General features: G+C 39.5%; 1 protein-coding gene and 1 long non-coding RNA gene across 7 annotated transcripts in view; one reads left to right on the forward strand and one right to left on the reverse strand.

The window, feature by feature from the left end:
• The window catches only part of GALNT13 (polypeptide N-acetylgalactosaminyltransferase 13), a 195,385-nt gene that overhangs the window by 17,314 nt on the left and 151,582 nt on the right, over window positions 1–26,489 (forward strand). For 3 of the 6 annotated variants that reach the window (XR_008235993.1, XR_008235995.1, XM_052792613.1), the window contains exon 1: window positions 25,834–26,229. The gene's annotated coding sequence lies outside the window, so the exon portion shown is untranslated. Of the gene's footprint in view, window positions 1–17,194; window positions 17,295–25,095; window positions 25,179–25,833; window positions 26,230–26,489 lie in introns of those variants that run through there. The other 3 variants (XR_008235994.1, XR_008235996.1, XM_052792614.1) reach the window with 3 other exon arrangements.
• LOC128144166 (uncharacterized) lies at window positions 13,257–25,266 on the reverse strand. The gene is made up of 3 exons (XR_008235999.1): window positions 25,133–25,266; window positions 20,948–21,026; window positions 13,257–14,685 (listed from the first exon to the last, which is right to left on the reverse strand). It is a non-coding gene; the product is annotated as an uncharacterized LOC128144166 (long non-coding RNA).

Consider the following 26,489-nt stretch of genomic DNA (forward strand, 5'->3'; position numbering starts at 1 on the left):
ACCACTGCTGACTTAATGCCTTTTTTGTGCAAAGGCCAATTATCAAAACAAACATTTAGCTTTCTGTAGATCAGTAAATGAAAAAAGGCATTTCTATGACATGTAATATATGCTTTCATTTATAAATTGTGCTACCAAATACAACTTTAAGTGTCTCTCCCTCCACCATTTTTTAAAATGTGCCATTACAAAAAAATTTGTAAAAACTAACCTGCCAAGACAGAGAAAGGAACTTTAGACATTGTTATAGCCAGTTTTGTTTCTAGACTAATAAAACTTAATACTAATGCAACAGTTATTTTACTGGCTCACATAAATCCAACTTTTTGCTCTTGTTAATAAAGCACCAAAATTAGTTGTTATAGACGGCTGCTTGGGAGGTTTCCAGTGCTCAGCCAGATGTGCCTGATCCAGCACTGGGGACACCTCGGGGTAGGCTGGAGGCTCCAGGGGCTTGACAACGAGCATTTCCACGGCTGTTATTAGAGCCATGGCAGCACACGGGATCAAGGGAGCTTTAGGACCAGGAACTGTGAAGTGGTCCTGAGTGACCTGGGAAGAATGGGTAGGGCTGATGGATTAACTCTCCCTGGACTTGGACTCAAGCAGTCTCCAAGCAGATGGTTTCCAAGGATCTCCGACAAGGCAAGTTCAGCATAAGTGGTCTTTTATCAGGGAAGCGAGTGAGATGCTTGGCTCCAAAAATAGCGCAAAGTCAGAGAAGCTTTCATGTGCCAACAAGGTCAAGACAGACAACACGCTGCCTCGAGCTACAGCGATGGACAGTAGCTCCTTGCTCAGACTCCTGGGGAGGAGGATGCATCCAGCAGAGGAACATCTCATGCAGTGACCTACTTCATGAAGGCAGTCTGTTTATTTTTTTTTTTAACATCCAGTGATTTGAGCTCTGCACTTAGCTTTTTACTGCTCTGGAAGTGGTGAGGAGCAGTTCCCATCTACCACTGAACTGGGTCAAACAATGCATGGCAAAAAAACACATCTTGCAAATACAGACCTCCTTCTAGGGCATGGATGGACTTATTTGTTCAAAATCACTTGCTGTGTAGTGAATCTATTGAAGCAATCTATGGTACAGCATTGCCTGAAAAGGTTTTTCCTATATATGTTTCTCCAAGAAAAACTAATAGCAAAACTGTCATAGTTTTGAAGTTAAATCTTGACCAGGTTTGCTCTGGCTTAATAAAAAAACCCCTGCATAATCTACTTCTTAGTCAATCAATTCCTGCAAGAATTTACATTTCTCTTGAAAATACTTTGTTTTATAATAAAGCTTTGTGAACAAGCAAGTCAAAGTTACCAATCCCAAACATGCTTTGTGCTAGCATTCACAAAAATAAAGTACTTCAACTGTATTCTAAATATGTATTTTAAAAAGCTGTCCTTGCTGATGCGCATGGGCATGGCTCAGAATCTGCAAAACCTTCCCTGGAGCTTCCACACAAGAGTTCAGGGAAGTGGCGTTAACTGAATCTTTGCTTTATTAGATTATCTCATCAGTAGCTGACTTTGTAACACACGTTGCCAAATCCATCTTCTATAGGAAACTGAGATCTGAATCATTTCAAATTTTGACCTAGATGTGAGTTCATGGAAAGGTATATCTTTAAAGTTTTATGGCTTTAGTGTTCAATATTCAGAGAACTCCTTTGACTTCAGTAAAAAGTGTTGGGATTTGAGGGAACTTCTGCTTTCCTAGATGAGAGATTCAGTCTGATTTAAGTGGCTCTGTTGATCTTGCAGAAGAGTCTCTCAAACATTATTCACTTCTCTGAGAAATATGTGATGGTTGAAAGCTGTTAGATTTTTACCATTATTGTTTGGGTTGTCTTGTAAAAGGATGAATTGCCCTGTTTTACTGATCACAAATCAGTATCACAAACACTATGTTCTGTAATTGCATTTCATGTAATAATTTATAGTTTCTTTAGTAAGAATATGGCTTACGGGTTATAAAATAGAAGCGGTAGAAATATTTAGCTAATGGATTTTCCTAAGCCACTACAAAAAATTTATTTGCATTATAACTTCTCCAAACCATCCATTTTTATAGTTATATCCATTTCCCAAGCAAAGCAACATTATTTTAATCAAGTCCATCTGCTAGAGCTTGGAAAGGGCAGGGAATGTGAAAGAAAGGTGGGTTATTTTACAAATGTATTATCTGGATACATAGCAGGAGTATACCTTACATACTACCTATTGGTGTTGGACCAAGTGTGCTCTGTTATTTCCTTGCAGGCATTCCTGTGTTGTCCAGCTGACAAAAAAGGCAACCAGGCAGCATGGCCTAGTCCTGCTTCTCTTGTCCTGATGTGCAATTAGGTTGAGGCCGAGCTGCTCGCTGACAACCCAGGCTGGGAACCACCCTCAGCCCCCACGAGCACCTGCCGTAGATTTACATGCTCCAAATTCCCCCAGCTGAAACCTGCGCTGCCAACTTGCTGTAATCCCACAGCAAATGTATTTTAACACACATGTTTTTATTAAAGGTGACGGTGGCCAATTTGCACCGTCTTCCTTCTCCACAGCTAATGCCAAAGCCCTGTGTGCCAGCTTGGGTCGCCCAAGTTCCCGAGCCTCTGCTTGAAATACCGTACGCCAACTGGACTGTAATTTGAAATCCAGGCAAAGAAAATTATCTTGAACTTCTTGGTTGCTGGAAAGTCTCCTTCCTGAATGCTGCACTCGAACCCTGGGATAGCTGTCCCAAAGGGCACGGTTTCCGAGAAAACTGCAGCACTCCTTTTAACCAGCCACCACGTTTAGAAATCCTTACGGCTTTCGCTTGCTGTGTGGCCCTGGCATTTTGGTAATTGCTTCACTCTTTGTGCAGCCTGGCTCTGTGTCTTTTCTGATGAAATGTTTCCTGGTTCAGATGTTTCACTCCTGCTTATTAACTCATCCTTTCTGGTCATGCTCAGTACTACTTCGTCTGTATTGTATTTGGGAAAGAGGATCAGAAGTATTTATGTTGGTCTCTTCTTTGGTCATCCTCTTTGGGATTGTGTTTATAACACTTTGTATTGCTCAGAAGCGTAAGGGGCAGCACCAAACTCTCCTGCCCAAAATTCAAGTGCTTGTTCCCATGCAACATGTTAAGGCCAGCATGTCCTGTTATGCGATGCTGTTTGCCCATTTCAGGCTTCTCTCCGTCACAGGCTGACCACGTGCTTTAGTCATGTCACAAAACCTAAGGTATGCCTAGTATTTGGCTGGCACTATTCATAAGACAATGCATCTGCCTTGGGATCACGCGATTGATGCACTTCACTTGATGAAACTACCTGTTTCATCAAGAAGATGCTTATAAAATTCTTTGTTTATTAAGGTTGGACTCAACTATCTTAAGGGTCTTTTCCAACCTCAATGATTCTATGATCTTTGGAATCTATCTATAGATATGAATCTGGCTAGCTCTGTTTTCTTTGACATGGCCAAGCTTATACAGACTGATAAAACTTTAGCGATGGCATAGACTTTTTGGACAAGTTGTTAAAAGGTGTTGCAAATTAATATTTACAAGCAACAAGGATGCTGTGCATCTGAACTTGTTTGGAGAACTTAATTTTATTTAACAATCCGGACCAAGAAGGGGTCTCCAAGATGTGCTGTCATCTGTCACCTCCCACCCAGACGCTTCGCCATAGGTTCCACAGGATTTAGAAAACATACCAGAAACCATATGCTAGCCCAAGTATAAGACTCATTAACTGAAAATGTCAGAAGAAATGATCAGCAGAATTCTTTCTCATCTTTATTTTTGTTGTCTTCTGTTCTGACTCCATGTTCAGTTTCAGTTTTCCTATCTAGGTTAGGTGTTTGGGGATTTCTTTATCTCCTACTGTGATTTCTTCATGTCCGAGTTTCTTTTCTAAAGACAGCCTTTCTGTCTCTGGCTGATAAGCCATTTTTTTGGAAGATCAGGTGGTTTTTTTTCCCTTCACTTGTCTTTACCTTCTTTTTCCCCAGTGTTGTTTCTCTCCACTGGCCAGTTATCTCTTCCCTTCCAGAGAGCACGTCTGCCTTTTCTTTCCCTTCTATTTTCTTTTCCTTGCTACCACTGTTATCTACACTTCAGTTTGTCTCATATCTGTATGAAAAAGTTTACTCCCGCTTTTCTCCTTATTCCCTTCAGCCAGCATTTATCCAACCTTTTATTTCTCTTTTGTTTATATCTCATTGGTATTTCAAGTTAAGTAAAAATTTACTGCTTTTGCTTAAAAGAAGTAGATCTGACTGGGTTTGCAAGGCCTTTTGGTGCAGGACTATGTCACAAATGGACCCAGAATAACCTACAGTGTCAAACATAAGATCATTCACAATTTGGTGACTATATGTGACTTTGACATGAAACCAAATTGGATTTTTGTGTGTGTGAATTTAACTTTATATTCCATGCTTTCTTGAGCAACAGTCCTAAAAGCCCTCTTTGTTTCAGAACGGCCATTAGTAAGTATCGCCATCTGCTCTGAGGACATGCCAGCTATTGACTGAACCTGGCTTCTCTGCGATTGCTCAGTAGCTGGAGATACTACTATCCACTTACTCTCTCCACCCTTAGGCTAACACGACCACTTTGCACAACACCACCTCGTATCATGAAGATATAAGGTACCTATGGTTACTCTAGGAAAAACTGAGACTATGCATGGAGCACCATGCATGGGGTGGCAGAAGGTCCTATGAACCCCTGCAGAAAAACTGCAAGGGAAATTTGGAGAGTGATTTCCAGCATTCTGATCTATACCAGGTGGATGCCATTTGTACATGTAATATTAGGGGTGGTAACAAGATCCATTGAGACGTCTCAAGAAAAGCTGGTAAAAATGCCTCCCATTTTAAAGCTTTATTGCCATGTTCAAAAGTTGATATTTTGACAAAAATGTTGAAGGACTCCAGGAATTCAGTGAAAATTTCTGGGATATATTTTTTCTGCTCTTAACTTGATTTTTGCATTACCATTTTATACCAAATTATCAGTTTACATGCACATACAGGTGTATGCACATACCTGTGTATATGTGCATATATGTATGTATGAGATATGGATAACCTTAAACAGGTTTTTTGTTGTGTTTTTTTTTCTTTTTGTATGACTTGGGCCTATTTAAGTGACAGAAATAAGACTTCACAGGCTTCTGCATAGGCATAAGTTTACAGTTATGTAGGCGGGCTGGGTAATTAACGCTGTGGTGGTGTTGGAGAGATTGCATGAATTGCCGTGATAGGGAGCAGACCTTGTATCATATATGAGTTTGTACTACGTGCCAAGATGGCCCCAAACTGCAAGACTTCTCGAACTAGTTTTAGAAAACAATCGTTAGTGAGCAGTATCCCCAAACTCTTGTGGTCTGACAATTTATCGAAATTAAATCATGATAGATACTTATTTGAAAATGTTTATTAATATCACCATGCTGTTTATCACCATAGCTATAAAAACACATATACTGTTACAGAATTGTAGAAAACAAGAATAAGTACAAAGTGATGTAGAACAGCTTACTGGCTACAGTATGTGGAATAAATTAAGTTAGTGATGAATTTTTTTAACAATATGTTGTATACTTAAAGGAAATCAACATCTACGTTGTTTTGCATCTGCAGTATTGCTTTTCTTGTATTTTCTGGTAAGTTTTGATTTAATAGGTATATTTTGCAATACCTCTGTTAACATTTAACAAAAAATTAATCACTAAATATAGTAACTTCTGTTGACTCCTAGCTACCCACCACGCAATTTCTACAGTTGTGACTCTGTAATCTGTGCCACATGCAAACAGGTTTCAAATGATTAAATTTCCCTCTTTATTATTCCATTCTGTTTCCCTTAAGGATTTCAGACATATAATCTGGGGACTCGGTCTAGTTTTTATTTTATATCCAGTAAAATATCTTTAAAGTGTCTTTTTTGAGTACCTTTGCACAGAAGAAAACAAACAACCAACATACAATTATCAGCATTTAGCTTTCTCATAAATATCTAGCTTAAAATGGCTAACAGCTGGCTATCTGTTTCTAGGACAGTAGTGCAATATCAGTCTCCAAACATGTTCTTGCAGCATATTAAAAGATTTTCAGCTTTTTTTTAGCCAGACCCAGTAGCCACTAAATAGATCAAGAAGTGTTTACATTTTGTTCTCTATTCAGCTTCAGTTCCATCTAGTTAAACACGAGGGGGATGTAATATATTCATTTGGCAAGAAAATTCTGTATTCTTTTGAAGTGATGAATGATTCAGCAAGGCACTATCAGAGTCGGTAACAGTTTTGCTAAGCTGTCCTACTCTCCATTGTCAAGTTATCAAAATACACTGCAATAAAGGACACTTTGCATTCTCCCATTTTATACTACTAGCCCACTAATATTCTCTATAACACATAGTCCATACATTATCTAATATGCCTGTTTGCTCAGACTCTGCTTACGTTGCTTTATAGTTTAACTTCTTCATTAGTTACCTAAGAAGTTTCTGTATACAGAACTATTTTAATAGAATAGACCCTTTGTATGTCTATGGCTCTTTCTTTTATAATGCAGCAGATTTTTTTTTAATCCTACCCTAAGTGAAATCAAATCTCAGCTGTAAGCAGCATCAGAAATGAATCCAATGTCTGAATGGGCATGGCATGGAGACTAAATTACACTTTTACACCTTTGACATATTATCTGACTGCGAACTTGTAGACAAGTTGGTGGGCAGTAGGTCCTGGCAATGTCTGAAAAGCATATATGTACGTAAGACTGTATAATGACCACTTAAAATTTTCTTTTGCATTTACTCTTGTATCCCTGGGGTAAGAAAGTGCTATTGTCTCTGTTTTACAGATAAGGGAAAAGTACTTAAGGAGAGTATTCACAAAGGCCAGCTATGGCCCGCAGGGACTCATGTTCCTAGATTTTTCTGTAGACAATGGAAAGTGCTTTGAAATATGTTTTTCTAGAGCTCTTCTCCCTCCATTTCCTAAACCTAGCTTTCTGGGCCACCCTTCCACCTGCTGCCAAATGGCTTGCCAGAGTTGCATGTGAAATCTATGGAAATGTGAGGAATTGCAGTGAGGCCCCCTGCACAGCTGCCTAACTTGTGCTCTATCTTTCCTCAGGGCACTTCTTGTTTTGCTAAGGGAAGGAAGAAGAGTTAGGTTGAAGCAGTTGAGCTGAATCATGGCCCCAGCAATCTGTGATAACACTAAGTAATGGGCACATAGACCTGTGCGTGCTCATTGCAGTGCCTGGAACTGCAGGGTGGCACATGTGCCACTCTTTTTTGACTTCTGCAAAATCCCCTACGCTTTGCCATCAGATATGTTGTCATGTACACAGGTAGCAATGGAAGAAGAAGTGTCATGCTTTAAGTTCAAATGAATAAAAAGGATGCATTCCAACAGGCAAAAATATTTCCATAAATACTTTCAAAATATGGAGAAGAAAAATTTCTTAGCCACCCCAGCTGTGGCAGAGTTTGGACATAACAGGTAGCTCATTCTGGGTTCAGAACAGGCACAGAAATTTGCATCCAAAAAGTAATTTGTTTAGATGATGTTAAGCTCCTGAAAACACAGAATTAGAATTAAATGCCTCTCAGCCATAACCATGGCACTGCAGTCATGATGCTAGAATACGCTGGAGCACAAGTACTTTAGACAAACATAACAGGCTGAACAAACAAGCAAGAGACACACCATATGCATAAAGGAAGCAATTTGTAAGCATTCATGTTCTCCAGCAAGGCACAGAAAGCAGGCACCAGTCAAAATGATCAGCAGTTAACCATTTCACTGAGTTTAAATATAGTAGTGTGTCCCTGACTATCACTACTTTAGTTGTCACTTTGTCATTGCTGGTAGTATTATTTTTAGCTCTTCTTTTCCATATTTCACTTTCTAAATAAAGCTGTTGAAAATATAAAACTTAGCAAAGAAGTTTGATAACTAACATCAGTGGTCAGAAAACACAAAAGCTTACGCTATCCTCCTCTACTTTGTACCTTGTCTTTAATTTGTGTGGTCTATAGGGCCATCAGGATGAGGGCACGAGGAGTCAAGCTTACCGATTAGGTCTGAGCTGCATTTGAATGAAGATTTCAGTTGGAAGTGCTGCAGCCAAGGTGAACTACAATGAGAGTTAAAGAGATCCAGGGAGGTGCTGGTCTGAGGGAAGAGGTGAGGCTGTGCTCAAAGAGCAACATGGGGTCTAGATGCCGCATAGGTACTATACTTTCAAATGAATTCTTGGCTAAGAGTCAGATCCTGATTAGCTGTATAGTATCCGGTGTACAGGGAGGAAAAGCACGGTTGTTACTTGTGTTCAAATCATTAGTTCTGTGTTCTGGCTTTGTTTCCTAAGAAAGGTAATTGCAGTCTGTGTAACTTCCCCCAGCCCTGGAGGCAAATTACAGAATAAGGATTGAAAAAAAACCTTCTAAGAAGCTGCATGTATGGTGGTATCACTTGAGGAGTTCTGATAATCTGACTACTCGGCTTTTACATTTCATTTAATTGAAGATATACATTGGTGACTCTCTGTGTAAACACCCAGTGTGGAGTTGTACTATGCAACTTGGGGATTAGTATTAATGGTGATCTGGAGGCATATTACAATCAGGGATTGTAACATGCATCATAGATGTCCAAAGATACGTTTTAACCTAAAACATTTATGCCACATCATTGTTGAAGAGATTGACTTGCTTTATTTTATTCTCTAGTTGATCTTCCCAGCCAGCCTGGAATTATTTTTGCTTTGTCTTCAGTGTCACGTTTGTTACATTTCTTCTACATAGTCATTTTGACATGCTTCTGAATATCAGTCTGTAATCATGGGTCTATTCACTCTACTTCATCCCATGCTTGTCTCAGAAAAGGTTGTTGGAAAGATCCTAAAGTTTAAAACTGTACAGCTAAAAACCCCTCTGCTTCTCTTATAAGCTAATCTCAAACCCCTTTGTTTCTGGCATGCATCTATATAGCTGAGATAAGTAAATAGTGAGTCCCTGAACAGACGGCCATTAAGTCCATCACTTGTATGCCAACCAATTTGGTAGCTATCAACCTTTCTGCAAGATAGAGGGTAAACCAAGTAGGTAAACTCAATGTTCATCCAGTACCCTTCCTGTAAATTTTCTTCCTAGGCTTTACTCACATTCTCTACAACCTAAGACAATCTCTAATTAAATATGGTTACCATGCTTGATAATCATATTCTCGTAAACTTTATTTTAATTTTTAAATAGAATAGATGAATATTACCCTCGGTATGCAGACGAAGGAAACAAATTCTCTTGTTTGAATCGTAGATGATGATCTTAACTGAGTTTTGGGTATGCTACAGTTTCTACTGATATTTATATCAAGGAAAGCCACAAATCTGAAGAGTTTGTTTATAGCTGCAGACAAGCTTAGCTAATTACTAATCAGACCTTAGTAACACCAGCTTTTGAAGCATGATCCAAGATTTGGACAACACTTACTTTTGATTTGTATTTACTGAACACTTCAAAATTGGTATTTTAAATGAGTATCGGTGAAAAGTGGTTAAACGCATGTTCATTCATTCACATTCATTTTGGGCAGTTTTGTAGAACAGCTTTCACATGCTGTTCCTGCTTTCAAAATGTCATTGGTCTTTAAGAGATGAAAACAGCACAGGTATGAAGGGAAGACACCTGCCTGTCTCTACTTTCTTATATGTACATTTTCAACACATCTCCTTAGAGGTGACACCAGCTCTAGGCTAACTAGTTCATTGTGTCTGCACGTGCCATTTTTCTTTATACTTGTGCTGTCTATCCCTGAGCATTCTGCTAGATCTGTTGTACTTTTAAAGATTTAATATTGTGTGTCATGGTAATACTGAGTATTAGTATGGAGTATTTCAGAGATCTGAGCACAATGACATCCAGGTCTTTTTACTGAGAATAATACTTCAGGTTTCATCAGTGTTCAGGCTATACTTTCCAGAATATGTTATATTTATCAACTGAATTTGCTCTGCCATTCTCATAAATTCCTTTTCTTACTTAAATACCTAAAGGCTTCTTACTCTTTCCCTCGAAGGCAGTCTTTACTTCTGTGATTAGTCTCTTGCATACTTTTGAAGAATTTTGTCATCTGTAGAAAAACCCAAGATAATCTGGATTTTCTTTACCATCATCTGTTTTGCTGATGTTCTATAAAAGTTTTAAATTAAAGAGAAGTATTTGATGTAAACAAGATGATTTGGCCAGTGGCTTTCAAGTATAAAGCTTAGTTGTTTTATAACATTATTTTAAATTTATATTTCAGGCTATATTACCAGCTTTTTATCTGTAATTCCCTAGGTTCTTGCAGATCTCTTAGAAAAGTATTATTTGGCCATGGAGTTGCATAGCACTTTAATATGGCTGGTTTGATCCAACCTCTGCTTTTTTACTTTTGACGTTTCTCTGTGTGATAGTCTACCTTTGTTACATTTAAAGAAAAGATAATTCTCCAGTTTCTTCTATAATAAAAAACTGTGCAGATAAATACTTTAGCTTTTCAAGAGTCTTTATTCTACAAAATTACTTTCTTTACACCCTTGTGGCTAAGCCTATCCCCTAGTTTCTTGCAACTTGCCTGCTTCAGAGATAATTAAAGTTTTTATAACTTTGTCTGATCTTTGCATTCTCTCTTAGCTCATCTGTTACATCCTATGTTTTAACTACCAGAGTTTATTACTTACACAGCTTTGAAAGAAAAAAATGTGTTCCACATCTCTTGTGCTGTTGGCATGATAACCTCTAACCTCTGTGGTTCCATTCTCTATTTTAAGGCATACAGAAAAAAAGAAATTTTTCATACTCTTGCTACTTTGTGTATTTCTTAATGATTTGTTTTTTTTTTAATGTATGCTTTCCTTTTTTTTTTTTTAGATGGTACAGTTTTTACTGAGGTCTATTGTGTAAACATTAAACACTTGGAAAAGTTTCAGAAACAAAACTGACAAGTTAACTGCTGTACTACTAAACCATTACATTAGACTCAATAAAGACATCATAGCTTCTTTCCACAAATAAATCAGTTGCATTTTTGTCTCCTGCTAAATAGACATTCTTAAGATGTGAAAATCTGTTACAAACTTAGTATAGCATTGCAAAAATGGTTATATATTAAATAGCTAAAACTGGTATATTAAGTCTTTAATTAGTCTTTTACTAAAATATTGTTCATGACTGGCACATCTCTGTAACTCTTGCCATCTTCAGTTAAGAAAAATATCTTATTCCTGGGTGGAAATTTAAAACTGAAAGTAGACCTTTTTAAAAATGGATGAAGATATGATTTCTGTAATATTTATCTTTAATATTAATTTTCACAAATGGCTAAGCAAAATCTTTTGTAAAAATGATGATCTGAAGTGAAGATTGCTCGAGATACTTGGGCAAACAAATGATTATTCGTAATGAAATTCAATCAGTAAAATTTCAGCTTGTATCTTCCCATATACATATGGTATGCTGCCTACCAGGTGCTTCATATGGACACTCATATCTAAACACTGTTCTCAGTCATGTGAGTTAGAGTCTCTTTTTTGCACAAGAAAAATGAAAAGAAATTTTACTTTACAATAGGTGTGCATATAAGAAAATGGAATGAAAACAAAACCTCAATTAAAACTCAAGCATATTCTGGGAAAGAAAGTTATAGAAAGGAAAGAATTTATTGTGGATAATTCAGGGTACTATTAAATGTTTAACCGCCAGATCAAAAGGAAATAGCAGAGCTGTTTCAGCAAGAGGTCCTTAAATTTATTGGTTTATTCTTGCTTTGCATTTACAATAACATGGCATTAGATCTTTCTTGCATATCCTGTTTTATCCCCCTGACATTTCTCTCCTTCATGGAGCCACCCTGCAAAAAACCTGGGGCATGCACATGAACCTGTATAGAATATACACCAAATAATATCCTTTGATATTATAGCAACTGCCGGTACAAAATTTATTTCTGAAGAAGAAAACCTCTGCAAATAGCAGTAATCCTGGCTTTCCAGCATTAATTATTTTTCAAGTTAACCCATGTAAATCATGTGAAAAGTTAACACTTACTGCATAATCCAAAACCACCATCAACATTTCTCACATTATTATGATAGTCATGCTTATGCCACAGTAATACATTTCCCATTACAGCTCCTTCTTCTTAATTCATAAACCATAAAATATAATAACCACTAAAAAAATGTATGGTTGGTTTTTTGTTGTTGTTGTTGTTTTGGTTGATATACTAAATATGAATACAGCATTTTTTTCCTTAAAACCATAAAATTTAGTTCATCAGATATCTGCATCATTTGACTTCATTTGACCTCTGTGCTTGGAAAATGCATATATATAGAGCACTTTAGATTTAGTCAATATATATTACATTGACAATAGTAGTTATGTATCTACTTAATTCTATCCTCAAAGTGCCACTGTTTGTCTGCATGTGTATTACTTTGGCCAGTTTCACTGATTCCTCCTTCCACAGTGCGCTGCAGAGTTAAGCAGTCTGAGGATTTAATTGGAACAATCTTCAGAGCTCTTTCAATGCCTACAGGAGGATATTTTAAAGGTTCAAGTGAGCCTCAACCTCACAAAACACCTGCCAGAGCTCCCTGTAAAGCCAACTGAGAGAGGTTCCTCCAGAGAGGGCTCTGGAGCAGGAACCTCAGCTGCCCTGATTTACTTGCTGAGGAGTACCCCTCTCTGTTGGCCATGGAGCAAGCCAAAGGATATTAACTTCATTATGCTACCATTATTAGATTTTGTGAACCTGTACATACGGCTACATAAGAGTTCTCTACACAATGTGCTACAACAGGCTTTTTGAAACACTTGGCTTTTTAATCCCTTATCTATTCTGCATTGTGAAACTTTTGACGTAGCTGTCCAGCCTTTGCTGACAGTGAGCATGCTTTATCTGTAGCACAGCAAATAGAAGCCATATGTCCAACAACTTGTTTATATTTTGTCCATCTTTTTGTATTTCATCTTGGCATGAAAATGTCTTATTTTCTCCTTCATGATTTTCCCAGAACACTTATGAACAGGCCCTGGTAGCCCACCTGGTAGGACTGGGGTCACATAAGAACAAAAACATTAGTGACTTAGAAGCCTAAACCATTGATTTCAGGACAACATAGGCTCCTGCAAGACTGTGTACTTTTCAATAGTGTGACGCAGAAATTCCCGAGTTGGCAGCAATAGCTTCAAATAGCTAAAATGGTCACATTTCTGTCAGGACTTGAGCATGGAGATGCACAATGGACAGGTGCTCTGTTGTGCACTACAGCCATACCACAAAACCAGGGCTTTTAGTAATTTTACAAGAAGAACAGACTTTACATGGGCTGTCTATTAATATGGTTACTTGGGCTGGAAGTGATGTGCTGATTCCTTCTTTTCTTTCTTTGAATACTGAAATAAGGATATAGCCAGTGCAGACTGAATTATTCTTGTATAATAGAGGCCTTACAAAGTTATTACTCAAGCAGGATAAGATATAACATTATGAATCCACAGGTATTGTGTTAATGACTGGTTTCTTCAGCTTTGTCCAGAACACTACCATTTAAATGTACTGCTGTGGTTAAAGCAGTGAATGAGGGAGAAATTGAGTCATTCGATAGACATAGGTTGTAGTTAATGTTTGCATAATTTTATTTAATAATGTTACATTTTTTAATGAAAACATCTATAAAATATGAAAAAAGAATGCTCCAGTCACTATTACTGCTCCAGCATTTTAAGACACGTTTTTAATTCTCCTTTATCTCCTTATTCCTGTCCAGTAAAGGACCAGAGACATCAGATTAGAATTGTTTCCTTGGATAACACAATATATTGAAGCACCTTTTTTTTTCTCTTCGAAGTCATACTCAGGTGATATTCACTCAGTGGAAAGTACCTACTTATGTTTTCACTGTAGAGTAAATTATACATATTTCTACCAGACACTGGTTTGTCCTTTATTGTTAGGCTTTTATTTCATTAATAACTTGCACCAGCCTATCATTTTAGACATCCACCAGCTTTGACTGTTTTTGCTCAGGGACAGCACACTGAAGAGATTTTCAGGACCTCGCCAGGGAAGTAGATTCTGCTAGCCTTAGTGTCTAGAGTTTCTTTATTGAATAATAGGAAGCCTACTCTTCCTTGAAAAATAAGGATGATGTGAGTCTGCTTTGTTTGTGATCTCCTTTCTTTATACAGAAGTGAGCAGGTTTGCCACCCTCTTGTGTAGGTGGTTGAAAATAAGAATTGAAACCATGTTGTAATAGATACACTTTTACACTGTTACCTTAGCTCAAGGAGGCTTTGGAGCCACCAACTACAATGAACTCCCGATGACAGTTTCTATTCTAGAACAACGTGAAGCACCAAGCAGCTTTTACAGAATGTGTGAATGTATGTAAATAACCTAGAGTAATGGTACCACACTACGTGACACTCCTGTGCAAAAGCAGGAGTATGATGTTAGAACCTTATTCTGTACTTCTAACTCAAGAGAAAAGTGATAATGTTAACTCCATACCTGCTGACAGCTAAAATTTCACCAAAATCTTCTTTAAAGTCTTGAGGGAAGTGGAGGGTTAATGCCACAGTCTCACGAATTCAGTGTTGTTCATTTCTTGACCTGGTTGCTGTGATATGCCTAAAACCTGCAACAAGAAAGAAGGAACAGCATCACAAACTTCCTGAGCATAGAGCTTAAGAATCCTAACACAATCAGTGTGTTAAAAGCGTTCTCAGGTAACTATGCTACCTGAAGACCTTCTGTCAATTACAAGATGAGTTTAACCAGAGGTTGAATTAGGATTTATTTGTGTTGAAATCACGCAGTCATAGAATAAAAAAAGGACAGCAGAAATAAAATTTAGATGCTGTTGTCAAACTATGCAGACATAAGGGAGAATACACCTGGAAGACAAAAGAAGATGAAGAGAGAAACTTGGATGTTTGGTACAACTAAGGTGCTGTATTTTAACAAATTATCTACTTCAGTGTGCAAGCTAAAACAAAATCTTTAAAAGTCAGTCAGTGAAAGAAAACACCACAATGAAATTCAAAGAGGACTGGAATAATTTTCTTTCAAATCAATATATTTTCCAAGTGATATTTATTTTTCAGAGATATGAAATAGGGAAGTCAGAGGTACCACAAATCATACTAGTATTTTCCCTTTACAAAATGAAAAAAAAAGGAGTATTGAGAAAAAAGAGAGAAAATGTCAATAGCCTTCAAAGACTGGAAAAAAAGAAAGTTTATGAGGACATGGTGTGAAATGCTCATCTCAAAAATCAGATGAGGAATAATATTTGTGGAAGAAGTCTTCATAAATTTCTGTCATAACATGCAGTGTTCTTGTAATTGACAACATCTGGGGAGAGAAGAAGGAATTTGACAATAGGAAGCATATGATGCAAAAGGCTTGCAAAAATTACGGGAAATGAAATATTTAATTATCTTTTACATATTCAGAGACATTTTAGAGCATTTTCTCCACTAGCATTTTCATTTTGGTAAGCACAGAGTAATGAGATCAGATCAGGTTATTTTGCTTCTACATGTATAAATGTCTATGCTGCCTCCCCCCAAAAAAGACAAATTGAAAAAAAGCATTAAAAATGAATGAACGATGTTACAGCTTTGTGGTAGGAAATCATATTTTGAGTTCAGATGCAAACAGCATTCTTTCAAATCACAACTGATCAACAAAACAAATGTGGCCAGGATTAATTGGCTATAGCGGGAGTCTAATGACTGCAGGAAGGAAAATATTGATGGGGCTGATACCAGAGGAAAGAAAAAAACACCTTGAGATTCTGCAATGTCAGTAAAAAATAGAAAGATTCATCTTAAAAGGAAGGAACAACTGGAATAAAACCAAGAAGGGCCTCAAGTTTCTTAGAGTAAGATACCAGCAGCAGGAAACCTAACTGGCGAATGCGAGTGACCAGATGAGTGGCACAGTTTCACAAAGCCCTCTTTTGCCACAAAACCCAATAAACCCACAAAGTTTGGCTTGACTCCATACTGGTACATCTATCTTCTATCCGAATGCACTCCCTAGAATTACAGTAGCTTTTGCTGGTGTTCAGAGATGCCAGCTGAATACAGCCTGGCGCCTACCCTACAGCCTGTTTCTGTATCATTTTAACTACATAAATTGGGAAACAGGAGTACTTAGAAGAACCGAAGGTATACATCTATGGATACTGCCAGTGTTAAATCTGTGGTTTCAAATTCTTTGAAGTATTCCTAATAAGCAGAAGTTTGTAAACAATTTATATGCTGCTTTATGCTCACATAAAATAGAACAGTTTCAGATGATGTCAATATGTTGAAACTGTTCTCTGACTTTAATTAATTGATGAATAGGAAAAAAAGTCTGAAACTAACCAATTCTTAGTTGTAAATAATGCACCCTGTTTTGTAAGAACTTAATTAGAAAGGGTTTCCCTTTCAGCAGTAGAGCACTCATAATTCTATTAGAAAGTCTGAAATAAATAGGCTTAGAATTGGGCAGCTGTTCACAAATTAGCACTGTCACAGAACTCAACTTTTTTTAATCCTTTTATTATGCAGACTCAAGATTTACTTCAACCCACAGTACACCATTATACTTGCAATTTAACTCATTCTTAGCTATGTGCTGCTTCAGTATGAGTGAACCTACACAGAAACACATTGTTCTTTTCAGCTTATGTAGAGAAGCAGGAGAAGGCTATACTATTTCTTTTGGTGGAGTTACAAACCTTAACTGAGGTAGGAAAAAGTTAATGGTTGATAGCAACCTAGTACATTCTGTCTTGCGTGAAATTTTGACAGCAGCATTGAAGGAGGCAATTAAGCCACTTCCAGGTTTGAACGTTACTTGGAGGCTGACTACAACACAGCAGATGCTCTCCCAAGGTGTGGGTGGCATCTTCCCACTACAAGAAAGATTTCAGTGAACTGCATGGTTTCAGATGGATTCATATAATTCCTTGCAAAATTAAACCAAATTAATGCATTTTTTAACACGGGAAACTCTGCAAGCAATATGAATGACATTTGGGTAATGCCTCAGGAAAACATTTGGAAAGAGTACTTACAAAGAGAAATCTAATTTCTCCTTTTATAGTAGACTGCATTTCTTTACAAGTAATATTTCTGTTATTGTTGTAGGTACCAAGGCCAAACCCCTCTGCATTTAAATGGAGTAAATGCAAATGTGTTGTGAGACACCGAGTTTACACCACAATGGGTAATGACTGTTCATTTATTTGTAAGTATGAACATTTGCGGTTTATTTTTGAGCCAAAAAGATTGTTGGCCGCTATTATACACATGAAAATGTGATATCTCATTTAAAATGTGGCAGCAGTTACTGACAGAAGCAAAACTAACCCCCAGAAAACACTGTACATAGAATATCTGTTTTCCAAATATGAATGAGGTCACCCTTGGATGTGATCTATGTGTTATTAAAATGAAAGATTTCCCTAGGCAGAAAGCCATTAAGCCTGAATTAATGCCATAAATATCTAACAGCTACTTCAGGTGAATAATTCTGATTAAAATATCGCTGTAGTTTTCTCAAATCACACGCCATGAATATTAGTCTGGAAATTAAGAATACAATGTTTAGCACATACTAACATGCTTATACATGGTACAGTGGAGAATTTGCTGCGAGTTTCATTAAGTATTTGGTGGTGTGCCTTTGGCAGGGAGAGGAGGTACCACTGGTGCCTCTGGCATAGTCCCAGTTCAGTGGCTGCAGTGCCCACTCAGGATGTCAGGACTTGGATTTAATTTCTTCCCCTGCCTAGGAGAACTTCAACCTGCAGCTCCCATTTCCCGTGAGAGCTTGGGAGACTGCTGGCTAATGAGGCAGGAAGGAAATTTCTCTCAGTCCATCCTATTAAAGTCTCATCACTTTGTACAGAATCATTAAGTATTAATTGGGCCAGAAAGAAGGTAGGGTGATGCTGTGGATAGTTGGGTCCTAAGCTTGCCTCCAATCAATGATTAATTTTCTCCTGTTAAAGAACCTTTAGAGCAGGGACTTGGACCCAGGCCTGCTCACTTGAAGTGATATGAAATTACCATCCATTGCTGGCACGTGCGGGGACACAGGGGGATGCAGCACAGAGACTGCCACCCTTACTGACCAAATTCGTAATGCAGCACAACACTCTCTGCATGCAGCAGCAGCATGTAAAAGCAGAGTTTCTATACCTTTGTGTCCCTCTGCCTGCAGCGGATAGCTAACTTGCTACCTCCTGAGGCTGGAATATACTAATTCTTACAATGCAGAGCTGTACAAGCAGGGATATTTGAAAAAGCTCAGCAATGAAGTGCCCTGTAGACCTTGCTCACTGGCAGACTGTCTGCACACAGCTCACACCTGGGAGACCAAATGTATGAATTCAGGCCTCCTCGAGCAGAGTTGAGAATTATTTACAGGTCTTCCACACCCTTGATGAATGATTTACGCACTGCCCCACTGGGTTGAAAGAAGGCAGCAGGCAACCATGCCCTCTGAGTTTTGTGCGAAGTCCAATTGAAAAGAGATGCTCAGAAAAAGTCTACTAGACCAGACAAAATGATACCTCCTAGGCAGCATCAGCCCGAAACACCACCCAATTATAGTGTATTTATTTGCCCACTGATACCTTTTTTTTGTAAGCAGCAAGTGTGTTTAGAGTATCATTTGGTTCACAGTTAAAGGAAGGGTGATCTTGATTTTAAAAAGAATGCTCATTTTACTTCCGAGTTACAGATATGCAATTACACATGTGAAACAAAAATGAGAAGAATAATACAGATAACTACATTTAGCCATTGCCGTCTCAAAGGAAGATAAACTTCCTATTTGCTGTCAAGGGAGTAACTCAGATGTGCCTGGGTTTGCCAACCTCCCTTTTCCCTGTGTGAATTATATCTGTTGTGGCTTATGAGTTGTTTCAAGCAGGACCTGCACATAGCTAGATCAAAATCCTGTTATCATTTCGTGTTTTCTATTCAAGATTGCCATTTCTAACGGTTTTACTTTATTTTCAAGAACTCTAATTGAACTTGTAAAACATTATTTTTCCTCTGAGTCGAGACCAGAAAGACAGTAATCTCTCTGATCAACGCCTCTGAGGTTTCCAAGAGAACATGTGCTGAAATCCCAAAGGCAGTTTTACGGTGTGAATTCAAGACACTTTTTATTTCTAATAAGAAAGCTATATGACTTCCAATATTCATAAAGCATTGTTTCTATATCAGATTTTGAAGTACAATTTGCCCTTCATGCAGATGGAGATTGGAAGCACATATTAAGGGGGAAAAAACCCCCAAACAATTGATAGTATAATGCTAGTAACAGAAGTTTTAATTTTAAAAAAGGAGATCATTTGAAGGGGAAAGATAAATTGTATTGACAAAGAAAATTGAGTTTTACTAAAATGATGTCTTCATTTATCATGTAAGTTTTACTAAGAATGAGCTAGAGAAATGATTAGAGTAAACGTGATTAAAATTGTTACTGAGGTTTGGCAAGGTGGCAGATCTTTATCTGACACCTAAAACATTATTGAGAATCAAACAAATGTTACAGATACGGAAATTTGATGCATTTCTAGACAGAGGACCAGATCCTGTCCTGCATAAAGGAAAAAATATTAAACTAGCTCAGCTCCATGATCTAAGAGGCTAGGACTGCAACTGTGGTCCCCCAACAGAAGCAGTTATGTATACTGATTTTGGGGGATCTTTACCATGGATTTAGGACTTGGCGGAACGCTTCATCTTTAGCGTTCCTAAAGGAACAGCTAAAGGGAAAGGCTTCATCTTTATTAGCACTTTAGACTTGCCTAGCACCATTCTCTGGCACTGGGACCAACTGGCATGGAATGGCCTCATCCTCCACAGGTGAACATGCAATCCGATTTTAGCATCTGTGTGCAGATACAGAAATGCCCTTCAGAATTTTATTTACTATCTATCTATCTGGGACAAAGGGTGCTTCTCAATTAAGCACTCAGTTAAGGACTCTGTTGTCTTAATATAATCACCACGATGGTGATACAGAAGTAAAAACATTCTGTATCGCATAACCAGTTCACTCAATCTTTTAGGCAGTGATTTTTATTCTAAAGTAAATCAAGAGCGACTAACCCACCTTCTCTCTACTCTGAGAAGGTAGACATACCACCTGGGAAAAAACCTGTACCTTAACTTTCCCCTTCCATCGCAAATGAGTTTTCTTAGCTTAATTGACTTTATGTGTTTTTATGCCCTTCCTGTTTTTAACATCCAGTCAAAATGAAACCACTTCTGGCCTAAAATTAATGGTAAGTCACAGGTAATGAAAAATCTGTACTTCAGACACTCCCACAATGAATGAAACAGCTTCACTGAGAAGGGTATAGAAGTAATAAACTTGTAATAAATGTCAGAAAGATGTGAGCCCTTTATTGGAAAAAACCTCATGTACTGCTTTTAACAACTGAAGCTGTCAGTTATATAAATGATAATGTGCATTGAGGGAAAGTAAGCTATAAATCCTTTATTTCTGAAATGAAATTTTATCAAACATGAAGAAATAGGTTGATGACAAAATTAGTTCTCTGGTAATGCCAAATATAGATGCATCTGGATATCAGTGTTCCGAGTTCAGAGCAAAAAGGATTTTCCCAAATATTTTCTTGCACCATGAGTGCTTTGCATCCAGAAGTGCCTGTGTCCTTTTGATCATCCTCACCCTCAGGCTGAAAACAATTCTGGAATATTATTTTTACCATCACTAACTGGTACTGAGCAGAGATTTGAGTGCCAGTTCCAGTATGCATATAGTCAAACAGCCGGCTATTGCATTCAGAGAAACCAGGAGAAGAAACATTCTTTACCATCTTCCAACACAGGTTGATTCACTGAGTAAATACAGACCTTGGGGTGTTCAACACTGACTTCTCACTGGACCTGAAACAGAGTTCACTGAGATTTGAGATTCTTCCTGGGTCCATAGCTGTAGAAAGACACTCAAATTCAGTGTAAAGTTTTAGACTTGGTTCTATGTGTTTTCCAGCTTTACTGATCTTACTCGTCTTTTAAAATTTGAAGCAGACTGATGCATCTAAGTAAGATGCATGCAAAACATGGAGCAGTATTAATGCTAATGCCCTTACTTCACTTCCATTATCAGAGAAAGATATTCCATTATTTAATTAAGAAGACAGAAGCAGAGGTAAATGATTCCAGAAAGACGGATTCTAGCAAGAAGCAGCCCAAGGTTTACCCTTTATAAATAAGGAAGGCAAGACACAGGCAGTTACTAAGATGTGCAAGAAAAAAAGGAAATTAAATCACAAAGCCCAGATGACATTTGTCTAAGAGTCTTCAAGAAACTAAAGTCTGAAGTAACTGAACTACTGCCAAATGTATGTAATTTATCATTGCACACACCTACTATATCAGATGAGTGGACTAAGTGTCATACTCTGCTTTAAAAAAGCTCTAAGATTTGTGTTCAAGACATAAAGGGAGTACAGGGCATAAAGTATTTAAATGCAAGGGTATTTCAACCTTCTCATATAGGGCAGGAAAATTTATCTCAAAGGTTATCCAATTTCTTTTCAAATGGTAAAACCAGGCTGTGTAGTCATACAGGAAGTCTCCATCAGAGGGATTAACTGATGCATTAGCTGTGATTGCTTTAATGTTATAAATGATACTTCATGGGGTTGATGAATAGTTACATTTGGTTTACCTGTGGTTCTGCATTTGAAAAGGTAATATAGCAAAAGCAATAAAATTGAGTAAGTAGAACAGTATAGGCTGATATTACCTAAAAAATAATAAATGAATTACACTGAAAGGCAGTATACATGCAATAACTGTCAGTCTGTTATCTATCAGCCCATTTTATTTCTATTAGGTGGTAGAGAAGAGTTCTGTATTTTGTGTAATTATTGATATAAAATTCAGATGAAAACGAATTGGCTTCTTCAGCTTTGTTTTCCTTTCTGCATAAGATCATACACAAGTCAAAGGATTCATTCTAGGAGATAAGTATACATAATCTTTTTCTCCATCCTCACCTGCCAGAAAAAAAAAGGTTACCTTCTGGCATGACAGATTGGTTAGAAGGTTGTGGTAGATATTAGAGTAGAGCTAGGAATACATTTTTTTTGGCACAACACTATATACATTTTAAATAATGCAACACAATATTTGAAAGTACTTGCCAAGAAAAAGCACTGGTTTTATTTAAGCACTATTACATTCCAGCCTGTAAAAGCTTAGTAGACATGAACTTACGCAGGTCACACAATCAACCTACTGATAACCAGTCTGACTGTGATACCACTTACGTATCTGGAGAGCAAAGGGATGTTCTAAATTCCTATTTTCTCTGGGAGGGAAAAAGAAAAGTTCTAGTAGGAAAAAAAAAACCCACAAAAGAGCATAGGGAAAGATGAGGATGAGTGGAGATGTGGAGTGGCTTTCATATAGGGGAAATGGAAGTGACCTGGACTTTTCTTCTGCCTGTAAAGGCTATGGGAGAAGAAAGACTGATGCCTGTGAAATCACAGATGTCATTAAAAAGTATATTAAAAATGACTGTCCACTGTTCCTCAGAATACATGAATGGAAAACCACCCAGTGAGAATATCAAGCAGCAAGTATACAGCTAATGTGGTGAAGTTGAGGTACTTTTATACAAAATGTATAATTAATCTTGGAACTCTATGGCTCAAGCTGTTGTTGAAACCAAAAGTCAAAACAGATTAAAATAGATGTTAAGAGAAATTCATAGAAGATCTACAAATAGATGTTAAATGTGATGGTCTGAATGCAGCCCCCTCACTGTGGAAACTCTACGCTGCTAATTGCTGGAAACACAGATTGCCGAGAGAAGAATTATTTTATATTTTGGCTATTTCTTATACTGTTTCCAAGCATCCACGCCAGATCACTGCCTTTGATTCAATCAAGTATGTCCATTCTTCTCTGATGTGCCCTTTAACATCATACATTAGGTATTATGGAATTTTTTTCCTGAAAAATGGGATTCCTTTCATCATGGTTACTGGCATGTGGCCCACCCACGGCAAGTTATAAAACAGATGCTTTGGTGCAAACACCACGCTGTTACACAAGCCATACATTCAAAGTTTGTATATTTACCCTTGCATGTTTTATTCATTCTTGTACCTCTGTGGCTTTGTATTGCATTCTTAAATTTTCAGGAATACATTAATCTAAAAAGGACATGAATACTATGTAGTGACATATAATTTAAGTTTGGAAACAGAAGTCTTTCCTTGGCCTTATGTATCATTTGGCTAGGATATATTAAAGGATATGAAAACCAGAAAATAACAGCAGACAAACTAGATGGGTTACTGCAGAACCACTGACATGACCGAAGCAGAGTTGCTTAATACACCCCACTTGTACTGAAATCACCTGGAACTGTGAATGATCAACATCTTTAACACTGGGACAAAGACAATGCCGAAGACAGAAGTCTTGGTACGCACAGAGGAAATAACTGCTATTACAGAGGAATCTAGTTCTGAACAACTAGGGAAAAATGAAGCATTAAAATTTTCTGACACAGAAAGTAGCTTTTGTACGTTTAAAGATCTGTGCGGTTGCGCTGTCAGGAGCTTGTTGAGAGCAAGTATCTTACTAACATTTGGAGGTTTGTTATTTTCATGAATAAAGATAGCAGTTGTCTTATTATATGAACTAAAAGGAAAACTGTACTGAGAAGTGAACAATTCTCTTCTATGACAGTGCATGGTTACTAGTCAGGTGGTGAAAAAAGTCCTTCCATGAGACAAAACTACTCTGAAGTATTTTCAAACTGCTCTTTCAAACAGGTGGCATGCCCAGAACCTAACACGGCATTAGGACTGAATGAATAAGGCGCTCCCTGAATTTTGCTGTTTCTTTTTGTATTTATTAATTTTGAAGGAGAGTATTGTTTTAAGGGTGCCAAACTCTTGTGGATTGTTATTTTCTTCTACCATGACTTTTTCCTACTTGGAACAAACATGCTACTATTAGTATTAAAACTGAACAGAGAAAAAATACTTTGCACTTACACAGGCAACACCCATTTCTGCATCTTAACATACTTATACAGGAAGCAATTAATGCTTACAATGCCCGTGCGAGGTTAGAGATAAGAAAGCTGCAATGCAGAGAAATTGACTTGCTTATCCTCAGAGAAGCATGTTAACTGTGGATTTCCAGTCTTGCACTCTAGCACTAGACTGAGTTCTCTGCTTTGCTTATATTGAGTCTAGCTTAGGAATCATTTAATACTTCACAGGCTATATATCATATACACTGAACAGACTTTGTACCCCAAAGAGATGGTAAAAAATTCTGAGCAATCTTTTGGTATGTTTTGAGAAGAGAAACAAAGGCCATCAAATCATTTATTTAAATGTTATTTTAGAACATACTGAAAAATGCTTTCATCAATTATTCTGTAAGGGCAACAAGAAATACAAAGTGCCAAGAAGTTTCTCATCCTTATATCAAAGCAGCTAGTTTATGCAGTTAGTTTTCAGTGTCAAAAAAGAAAATAAAACGTTGTAAGTCAGGGCTTTGTCACTTTGCTTCAGTGCTGCCAAGTCTGGTCACACACAGACAGGAAGAGGGGAAAGGAGCGCACTGTATCAAAATACAAAACTTCCCGGACCTTTTATCCACTACTCACTGGGAAAAAAGTTAATGTCTATGCAACCTTTATCTGGCTACTCAAGTGAACAGGATAGATAGCTTTTTTCTTTTGCTTTCCTTTTCTAGTGAGTGAGATTTCCCTCAAAAAAGTAATAAAACTTCAGCCAACGCTGAAAAGGTGCTGCCACTTTTGATACAAGAGGTGGGGCCTCTAAGATCTGTGGGTGATGATACGAAAAAGCATCCTAACTGCATGTGCATGCGAGCACTCCTCTGCTAGGATGTAAAGGCTCTCCGGGAGAGGCAGCAGAACCTTCCTCTGAAGGATGGAGAAATGCATCTGCTTCAGGGCACACGCTTCAACAACGATTAATCGAGTTATCTATTCTTAAAGGGAGAAATACAACATTGTGACGTGTAACCGTAACTTACTACAGGTTCTCCTGCAGGATCTGGTAACCAGGGCTGGGATCTGAGGGTAAGCGTAGCTCGACGCCGGGGCACTCCTGGAGCGAGGGGGGTACGCCTGCTCCCTCCTGGTACCGGGAAACTGGAGAAAGCGTTAACAGGAGTCACTTTTTAACAACCTGCCAAAAGGGTGGCTTAGCTCAAGGCTTCGGCGGGCAGCGAGGAGCAGGCAGCCCCCCCGCACGGCTGCCGCCGGCTCGTAACCCACCAGGAGCTCCCCGCAGCCGAGGGGCAGCGATGGCTCTCGGCGCAGATCAGCCCGGCTTCATCGCCTTCTGCCTCCCCCGCACGACGCGGTGCCTGACCGGGACTATCAACACTTTTCCTGAGGGATTGTGTCTGTTATCGGGGTGTCCCGTCCCGTCCCCCCCCCCGCTTTTTTCTCTACGCTTGCCACCCGTGCGTGACTAACGGGTTACCAACGCGCACAAGCCGACGGGGAACGCACCGGCGAGGCGACGGGCCTCCCCGGGACGACGGGCTGGGCCGGGCCGGGGCCCGCTACCCGGCGGCCGCCTCACCTCACGGCGGGGACCCGGCGGCACCGCCCGCTCCCCTCAGCGCCCCAGCCTTCCCGCCTCCCGCCCGGCAGCCGCTATTCGTGAGGCGAAGAGCCGCCTCCCCGCACCTGCCCGCCCCTCCCTCCCTCCCTCCTTTTCCCGGCCGGCCGGCCGAGGCGGGCTCCGCTCCCGCTGCGGGGACACCCACCTCACGGCGTCCCCGCTCCGCCGGGCCGAGCCCCAAGTATCGCGGGAGCCGGGCGCTGCCCGCGCCGCCGCAGCCATTGGGCGGCGCGCCGGAGGAGAGGCGGCGGCGGCGGCTGACGGGCGGCCACCGACCCTGAGCCGCCGAGGCGGCGGCGGCGCCGAGCCGAGAGCGAAGCCAGCGCAGCCCCGGCCGCGCCTTGGGGCCGCTGTCCCGCCGCGACGCGCCTCGGCGGCCATGAGGAGAAGGAGGGCGGTGGCGGCGGCGGGCTCTGCCCCGGGCGGGCGGCGGCGCTGCTGCTGCTGCTGAGCGCGGGGCCGGGGTCGCCGCTGTGGGTGCTCGGCGTCCCGCCGCAGGTAAGCGGAGCGGGGTGGCCGGCGGGTCCCCGGGCGGGACGGGTCCCGGCGGTGGCTGCCAGGAGCGGGGATCGCCTCCCCTCCCCTCACTTTACCTCAGTTCACCTCACCTTATCTCGTTTCACCTCACCTCACGCCGGCTGCTTGTGTCAACTTTCGGTGCGCGGCGTTTGGCGGCGGCTCCGCGGGCGAACCGCCTTCCTCAGCGCCGCCGGGGCCGGGGGGGGGGAGCGGTGCGCTGGGCGAGGGCGCTTCGCGGA

The sequence above is a fragment of the Harpia harpyja genome, chromosome 7 (genome assembly GCF_026419915.1).
Source record: "Harpia harpyja isolate bHarHar1 chromosome 7, bHarHar1 primary haplotype, whole genome shotgun sequence".
Classification (NCBI taxonomy): Eukaryota; Metazoa; Chordata; class Aves; order Accipitriformes; family Accipitridae; genus Harpia; species Harpia harpyja.